Source organism: Centropristis striata, chromosome 13 (genome assembly GCF_030273125.1).
Source record: "Centropristis striata isolate RG_2023a ecotype Rhode Island chromosome 13, C.striata_1.0, whole genome shotgun sequence".
In the NCBI taxonomy this organism is placed as follows: domain Eukaryota; kingdom Metazoa; phylum Chordata; class Actinopteri; order Perciformes; family Serranidae; genus Centropristis; species Centropristis striata.
This window is the reverse complement of record NC_081529.1, coordinates 18475247-18483905: the sequence shown is the minus strand read 5'-3', so window position 1 is coordinate 18483905 and position 8659 is coordinate 18475247. Positions and strand designations below refer to the sequence as shown.

Here is an 8659-nt window from a genome sequence, read left to right as displayed (position 1 = left end):
CCTGCTTTGTGTTGTGTGATGTTTTCTGCTGACTTTTATTACTTCAGGCTCCATAGTCGCATCTAGAATTTCTGATATCAGCCCAGCTTTAATTTGATTGACTATCTTTTATGTTTACCTGGTAATAGAGGGTTACAATTGGCGAGCTAGCCAGGAGCCTGGTTATATGTCAGCAGTGAACTGCATAACGAGTGTGTGACATAATTTTCAAGTTTGTAAATTCATTGTTATCTATCTATAAGTTACTCTTTGCTAGAGATGGAGTTCATAATGAGCTCAGGTATCAAGGTCCCCAATGCAGTGATAGTGAGTGGTTTGCTTGAGTCACCAGAAGATGAGGAGGTCATAGACTTCCTTAAGAAGTATGGCTCCTTGAGATTTGTCCCAGTTACCGACATTAACTCAGAGTTTTATAAAAACCTGATTATTGAGTATCAAGATGGTGCTGCTATTGAAGCTTTAGCCCCTCTACTGCCCTACACTCATGAACTCAAAGACAATCCAGACGTAAAATATTACGTTCAAGCTCTGGCAAGTGTGTACACCGCTAAAGTTGGCTGTAGTGTTACCAAAGCTTACCTTGATGAAATAAAGAAGTTAGCGAAACTGAGTGGAAGAGGCTACGAAGAGGTGCTGAAAGACATGATGTCAGAGATAAGTGAGACGATCGAGATCGATGGCAGTACTGATAGCGAGTCTGGAGTCAAACAGCTCAACACATCTCTTGACACAATTGAACCCCCACACCCCCAGCTACTCCCAGGTTCTCCACAGGTAAAGTTCATTCATCGTGGTGCTGAGCCGTGCCCACCAGCTGATGTGAAGCGAAGTCTGCCCAGTGTGGAGGGCGACCTGAATCCTCCTGAAATTCAAAGGGTCATTGTTGAGCACATTGTGAGGAGAGATGAGTTAAACACACAGTCGCAGTTTCCAATCAGGCTTCGCTCATTCTCAGGTAAAACCCCCAGACCCAATAGCGAGACAGACTATGACACATGGCGTTCACATGTTGAACTTCTCAGAAAAGACCCCACCATGTCTGATCTTCAGAAATCACGTAAAATCTTTGAAAGTTTGCTTTCCCCTGCAGCAGACATTGTCAAAAGACTAAGCCCCGAAGCTACTCCTGAAACCTACCTGCAGCTACTGGATGCAGCTTTTGGGACAGTTGAGGACGGCGAAGAGCTTTTCGCCCAGTTCATGAATGCTCTTCAGGATCCTGGTGAGAAGGCTTCTACTTACCTCTGCCGCCTTCAAGCTGCCCTGAACCTTGCTGTTAAAAGAGGAGGAGCTGCTGCAGTAGAAGCAGATAGACACATTCTAAAACAGTTCTGTCGCGGGTGCTGGGACCACACCTTACTCTCTGACCTGAACCTTGAAGGAAAGAAAAGCTACCCCCCAGCATTTTCAGAGCTCCTGTTACAAATCCGCACTGAGGAGGATAGGCAGGCAGCTAAAGCCACACGTATGAAGAAGCACCTTGGCTCACACCGACAGCGGGCTATGGCAAGTTCTCAGAGTGCATGTGTCTGTAGTCAACAAACAGCCCTCCAGCCTGAGTCCGACCCATTGACAGAGCTTAAACAACAAGTGGTGTCTCTGCAGAGCCAGCTAACTACACTGATGTCTAAGAAAACCAAGAAGGACCCGAAAACCAAGAACGCTGAGCATCCATCAGGTGGGCCAACATGTAATCTTGACCCTAAAGCACCAAGTTGGAAATCTACCAACTCAAAGACAAGCACCCAGCCGAGACCTTGGTACTGTTTCAAGTGCGGCGAGGACGGCCACATCTCCTCAGCCTGCAGTAACAATCCAAACCCCACTCTCGTCAATGAAAAAAGAGATCAGTTGAGAGAAAAGCAGCGCCTCTGGGAGGCTAAAGAACGCTCAACAGAGAATAAGGATTTTTAGATGGGGTCTCAGTTGCGGGGCAAACTGAGGCTGAAGCAGTTCACCAACGCCCTGCTAAAGATAAAATTGATGGCAAGCCCAAGGTCAGTGCTGCTTTGAATCAATCCAATGCCAGAAAACACTCTTTCAGAGTCCCAGAAAAACTGATAGGCACGAAAAGTACAGGCCAAGTTACAATCCAAGGCAAACAGTTCGGCTGTCTCCTTGACACAGGTTCGCAAGTAACTACAATCACCAAGTCTTTCTATGACAAATACTTACCTGAACAACAGATTCAACCACTCTATGACCTTCTGGAAGTTGAAGGGGCCAATGGTCAACCGGTGCCTTACCTTGGATATGTTGAAGTTATGATCACCTTCCCAGAACAGTTCCTTGGAGCTACATATGAAGTCCCGACATTGGCCTTGGTTGTCCCAGACAGCGGCACTTCAGGGTACCAGATACTGGTTGGTACAAATACGCTCGATGTAGCTTATAGTATGTGCAGAGAGAAAAGCCCAGCAAGCTACCATCCTGTCCTGAACGGCTACAGTACAGTGCTGAAAGTACTTCAACTGCGACAGAGACAAAGCTACGACAGTAACATCGGACTGGTGAGGATGCAAGGCAGAGACAGGGAACTCATTCCAGCTGGAGGAACGGTTGTTCTGGAGGGTGTGGCATCAGTTAAAGAGTTCCATACTGAGAGGTCTGTCATCATGGAGTACCCTTCATCATCTTCTCTGCCTGGAGGGCTGCTGGTGAAGCCCTGTCTCATTGACCTACCAAGCAGACGGTCAGACAGACTACTAGTTGTGGTCTCAAATGAGTCAGAACACGACATCATTATCCCAGCTAAGAGCGTGATTGCTGAGCTCAGTGCAATTCAGACCATTCTGTCTCACAAACAGAGTGTGACCAAGCCATCTGAACCGGTGCACTCCAAGGCAGCTGACCTAGCATTTGACTTTGGTGAGTCCCCGGTCCCCCCAGAATGGAAAGACAGAATCACTCGAAAATTGAACAGCATGCCTGAGGTCTTCGCCCAGAACGACACTGACTTTGGAAGGACAGACAAAGTCAAGCATCACATCAAACTGTCTGATGAAACACCATTCAAGCTCAGAACTCGGCCGATACACCCACACGACGTAGAAGCTGTTCGTCGACATCTTCAAGAGCTTCTCGATGCTGGGGTGATTCGTGAAAGTGAGTCCCCATTCTCCTCTCCAATCGTTGTAGTCAGGAAGAAGAATGGTCAGGTACGCCTCTGTATTGACTACAGGAAACTGAACCTGCAGACAGTAAAAGACGCGTATGCTCTTCCGAGGATGGATGACACCTTCACAGCACTCTCCGGTTCCAAGTGGTTCAGCGTCCTCGATCTGAAGTCTGGCTATTATCAGATCGAAGTTGATGAGGTTGATAAGCCAAAGACTGCCTTCGTATGCCCACTTGGTTTCTGGGAGTTTAATCGCATGCCTCAGGGAGTGACAAACGCCCCAAGTACATTCCAGAGACTGATGGAGAAGTGCATGGGAGACATGAACTTGAAGGAAGTTGTCGTTTTCCTGGATGACTTGATAGTTTTCTCGAAAACTTTGGAAGATCATGAAGCCAGACTCACCAAGGTTCTCAACCGCCTGAAGGAGTATGGGCTCAAGTTGTCTCCGGAAAAATGTAGATTCTTTCAGTCCTCAGTCCGGTACTTGGGGCATGTGGTCTCAGAGCATGGAGTGGAGACAGACCCGGAAAAGATTGCAGCGCTAAAGACCTGGCCAGTTCCTCAGCACCTAAAAGAGTTGAAAGCCTTCCTCGGATTCTGTGGGTATTACAGGAAGTTCATTAGAGGCTATTCAAGCATAATGAAACCCCTGAATGACCTGACATCTGGCTACCCACCTCCAGGGAAGCATCCAAAGTCCAAGGAAAAGAGTGGTCAATACTACCACCCCAAAGAGCCATTTCTGAACCGTTGGACTCCCGCCTGCCAGCAGGCGTTTGAAATGATCATCAGCAAGTTGACGACATCCCCAGTTCTGGCTTTCGCAAATCCTGCACTTCCTTACATCCTTCACACGGATGCAAGTTCCACCGGCCTCGGAGCGGCCTTATATCAGGAGCAGGAGGGCCAGCTACGTGTCATTGCCTACGCAAGCAGAGGGTTATCACGTAGTGAGTCTCGCTATCCAGCTCACAAGCTCGAGTTTTTAGCTCTGAAATGGTCTGTAACAGAGAAGTTCAGTGACTACCTCTACGGCAATCAGTTCACAGTAGTTACCGACAGCAACCCTCTCACCTACATACTCACCTCAGCCAAACTCGATGCAACCAGCTACAGATGGCTAGCTGCTCTCTCTACCTTCTCCTTTAAGCTCCAGTACCGCCCCGGGAAGCAGAACGGAGATGCTGATGCCCTATCACGACGTCCCCATGGCAACCTGCGTGACGACCCCTCATCTCAAAAGGAGTGGGACAGGATCCGCCAGTTCACTCAACACCACCTATCAGATCCAGATAACATTGAGGCTGTGGATCAGGGGGTCGTTCATGCCATCTGTGAGAGACAACTTGTTTATTGTGCCAAGGAGGGAATGGGCAGTGATGAAAGTGTCTCCCTCGTCGAGAGCCTTGCCATCTCTGGAGATGCTGTACCTGACAGCTTTGAGCAGGAAGATGAACTTGGAGGGCTTCCCATCGTTCCGCAGCTATCAGAGGCAGATCTCAGAGACAAACAGAGAGCTGACCAGTGCATCAAACATGTCATCTCCCAAATTGAGCGTGGCGAGAAACCACCGCCCACTGTGAGAACTGAGCTTCCAGACCTACCTCTGTTGCTGAGAGAGTTGAACAGGCTTAAACTACGGAACGGCATCCTCTATAGAACACGTCAAGAAGAAGGCCACACACAGTACCAGCTAGTCTTACCTGAAGAACTTCGTGAGACGGTCTTAACGAGCCTGCATGACAACATGGGGCATATGGGAAAAGACCGCACGCTGGACTTGGTCAGAGCCAGATTCTACTGGCCGAGGATGGCCTCTGACATTGAGAAGAAAGTCAAGATGTGTAACAGGTGTGTGCTCAGGAAAACCTTACCTGAGAGGGCAGCACCTTTAGTGAACATTATGACAACACGACCGCTTGAACTGGTCTGCATGGACTTCTTGTCCATTGAACCGGACAGAAGTAACACAAAGGACATTCTCGTGATCACAGATCATTTCACAAAATACGCAGTGGCTATCCCAACACCAAACCAAAAGGCTCGAACGGTTGCAAAGTGCTTATGGGACAATTTCTTCGTCCATTATGGCATTCCAGAGAAACTGCACAGCGACCAAGGTCCTGATTTTGAGTCGCGGCTGATCAAAGAACTGTGTGAAGTTGCAGGCATAAGGAAAATTCGAACAACTCCATACCACCCAAGGGGCAACCCAGTGGAACGTTTTAACCGCACTCTGTTAGCCATGCTTGGTACTCTGGAAAACCAGGATAAGTCACATTGGAAAGACTTCGTGAAGCCTTTGGTCCACGCGTACAATTGTACCAGAAGTGAAGTGACTGGTTTCACACCGTATGAGCTAATGTTTGGACGCCAACCACGGTTGCCAGTCGACCTTGCATTTGGTCTACCTATCAAAGAAGAGCAACAGAAGTCACACTCCCAGTACGTAAAGCACCTCAAATCCCAACTCGAGGAGAGCTACAAAATAGCTACGAGAAGTGCTGCCAAGGTAGCTGAAAAGAACAAAACAAGGTTCGACAAGCGTGTGACTCCTTCCGCTCTGGATATTGGAGACAGAGTACTTGTCAGGAATGTACGTATTCGTGGAAAGCACAAACTTGCTGATAAATGGGAGTCTACAGTCCATGTGGTAGTAAAGAAAGCTGGAGACCTCCCCGTCTATACAGTAAAACCAGAGACGGGAGAAGGCCCCTGCCGCACGCTACACCGAGACCTCTTGCTCCCATGTGGGTTTCTCCATGTAACGACTGAAGAGTGTGCACGACCCAAACCACTTGAGCGCCGTAAGACACGCCAGAACACTCGCAGTGATCCAAGAGAAGTTGATCAGTCTTCAGATGAAGATGATATCATTCCTGTTACCTGGTCTCAAAAAGAACTAGTTCCAGAGGTAACAAGATGTATTGTCTCACAAGATGTTCCAAGACACCATGGCTCCAGCCATTCTAAAGAGAATCTGATGACAAACCTCAACGAGGTGACTGATGATGTTCCAGCTAGTGCAAATAGCCTACCTGATGTTACTCCAGTCAACCAAGTAACCCTGAATCTGAACTTACCTGAAAATGAAAATGAACCTGTGGAAAAGGAAAACTTACCTGAAAATGAAAATGAACCTGTGGAAAGAGAGGCAAACTTACCTGACAATGATGACTTTGTAAAAGACTTGTTGGATGAGGATCGTCCTGAACAACTTCCGGTCCTCCCCGACATGCCAGGATCTGATGAGACAAGTGCCCTTGAGAATGAAGGAGAAGAGGAGATTAAGGAGACGGAGGAACAAGCAGCTGTTAACCCGATCAGGAGATCTGAGAGGAATCGCCAGCCATCTAGGCGGCTTGACTACACTGAACTCGGAACCCCTTTAGTCACAGTGGTGAAGTCACTCCTCCAAGGGCTAACTACTGTCTGGAACGACATCATAAGTGAGAGTGATGCACCTGCTCACTCCTCTGTTCTGTTCTCTCCAGATATAACTGTTTAAACATTGCTATGCACAGGGACGTGCATAGGTTTGGAGGGGAGAGTGTAACCAGCACAAGGTTACTAGGGTGCAATCCCCTATTCTGCCAGAGGGTGGCGTATACGCCCAGGGGGATTATCAAAAAGACACTTGATTTTCCTTTCTTCCAGTCAAGACGTTGCCCAACACATGAAGGACTGGTATGAAAATATCACCACAGAATAACAGAAATTCATAAAGTTTCACATCAAAATACTGAAATATTGTGTCCGTTAGGTTGAACGCTGCGAGGAAAAGAGTTGAGCTGCACGCCCGTGAAAGCTCCTCAAGATACCTCCGGTGAGAATGATAATGCTAACACAAGTGTTATGCTAAATGTGCAAGCTCATTGTAATGTGAAATGCTGCCGTATAAAACCAATCGGAGATATGACTTTTCTTCTTACTGTTGACTGTTGATGTCTTATAAACACGGTTTCAAGTAGTTTTATATTGTTAAAAATGCTTATAAAAGATCGCTAATCGCGCTAGCCGCGGGCTAATCGCTAGCATTTGAATGTGGATTTGGTTGTTTTAGTTCTGCTGCTAGCACGGTTAAGCTAGTTACCATTGTAGCACATCTTTTTCACCGTTAAATGTGCCTTTAGACTCTGTTTGTAACGTTGAAATCACTTGATTGAGGGTATATTTATCCTCTTGTCTATATGCAAAATATGGGTGATTTAATGCATTTAATTGCTAATATGTTATATATGTATGTTATATGGATGTGAGAGGTAACAGAAGTTATCTAGCTGCTAAAATGATAAATATATGAAAATGTTTAAAAGGTTATGGTTAAAATGTTAAAATGCATAAATAGATTTAAAAGGTTAAAAAACATAAATATATGGTTTCATAAATCTCATGATTTTATTTCTATGCTGTGAGATGGAAGTACATGATTGATTGATTGTTCATTAGACGTAATCAATCCGTGGTGTGATGTGTACATATTCATTGATATAATGATGAGAGTATTTATATCCTTAACAATTGGGTATATTTGATTTGATATTTGAATGGAGATGACTTGATCAGAAATGAAATAATAGTAACTAATGCATTCTGTACTGTATGTATAGATTGGTTTTAGAGAGAGAGACAGAGAACATCTGAGTCTGACTCTAGCAGTCAGTGGCGAGCTAACTGCAGAATCGACGAAAGGACCAAGAGCCTGGTGTGGCCAGCCGTGGCGTTTTGGAACCGTCATCACCCTACTACTTCATTGAAAACACAGATAAGAACACACATAAGAACAAGTCTACCCGGGTAGTGAAGGAACACATTTTACTAAACACACACACCAAGAACTCTCATGAATTCCGGAAAGAGCTGCTTTATTTTCTTTAACTTTGAATGAAATCTCATAAAGGGACACTTTTTGTTGCGATTAATTCTTTTCTTGGGCCCTTATAATATGCATATGTGCATTTAGGAAGCCGGCTTAGGTAGGCAGGGTTTGTAATTGATTTTTTTGTATAATATAATTTTCTAAACCTACCTGCTTTGTGTTGTGTGATGTTTTCTGCTGACTTTTATTACTTCAGGCTCCATAGTCGCATCTAGAATTTCTGATATCAGCCCAGCTTTAATTTGATTGACTATCTTTTATGTTTACCTGGTAATAGAGGGTTACAATGTGCTGCAGCAGTGTGTGTACAGTTAGCGACCTTCGTTTGTTCACAACAAGCACCGGACACTCTATGCACAGTTAGCGATGCCGGTTTGTTTACAATAAGAGTGACTGTGACACTTTCATAATGCAGGCAAGACATTACAGAGCCATAAATGTAGCAGCATGAAACGGCACTGAAAGGGCCTAAAGACATAGCTACAAACACAAACAGACTTAATATGAGAATGTCCGATCGCTGTCGATGAAAAAAGTTTTTACTTCAGTAGAAATCTGTTGGGCCTATAGCTGTTTGCTTGATGTTCCACCATCCCTCCAAATGATTGACTTATTTATAAATTGCCTTTTATGACCTCACTCTCTGCCTCTTTGTCAGT

General features: G+C 45.6%; 1 long non-coding RNA gene across 1 annotated transcript; it reads left to right on the top strand.

Moving 5' to 3' along the window:
• Positions 1-6749: 6749 nt before the first annotated feature.
• Positions 6750-8149, top strand: LOC131983880 (uncharacterized). Its single transcript, XR_009395504.1, has 3 exons — positions 6750-6808; positions 6885-6947; positions 7732-8149. It is a non-coding gene; the product is annotated as an uncharacterized LOC131983880 (long non-coding RNA).
• Positions 8150-8659: the final 510 nt, after the last annotated feature.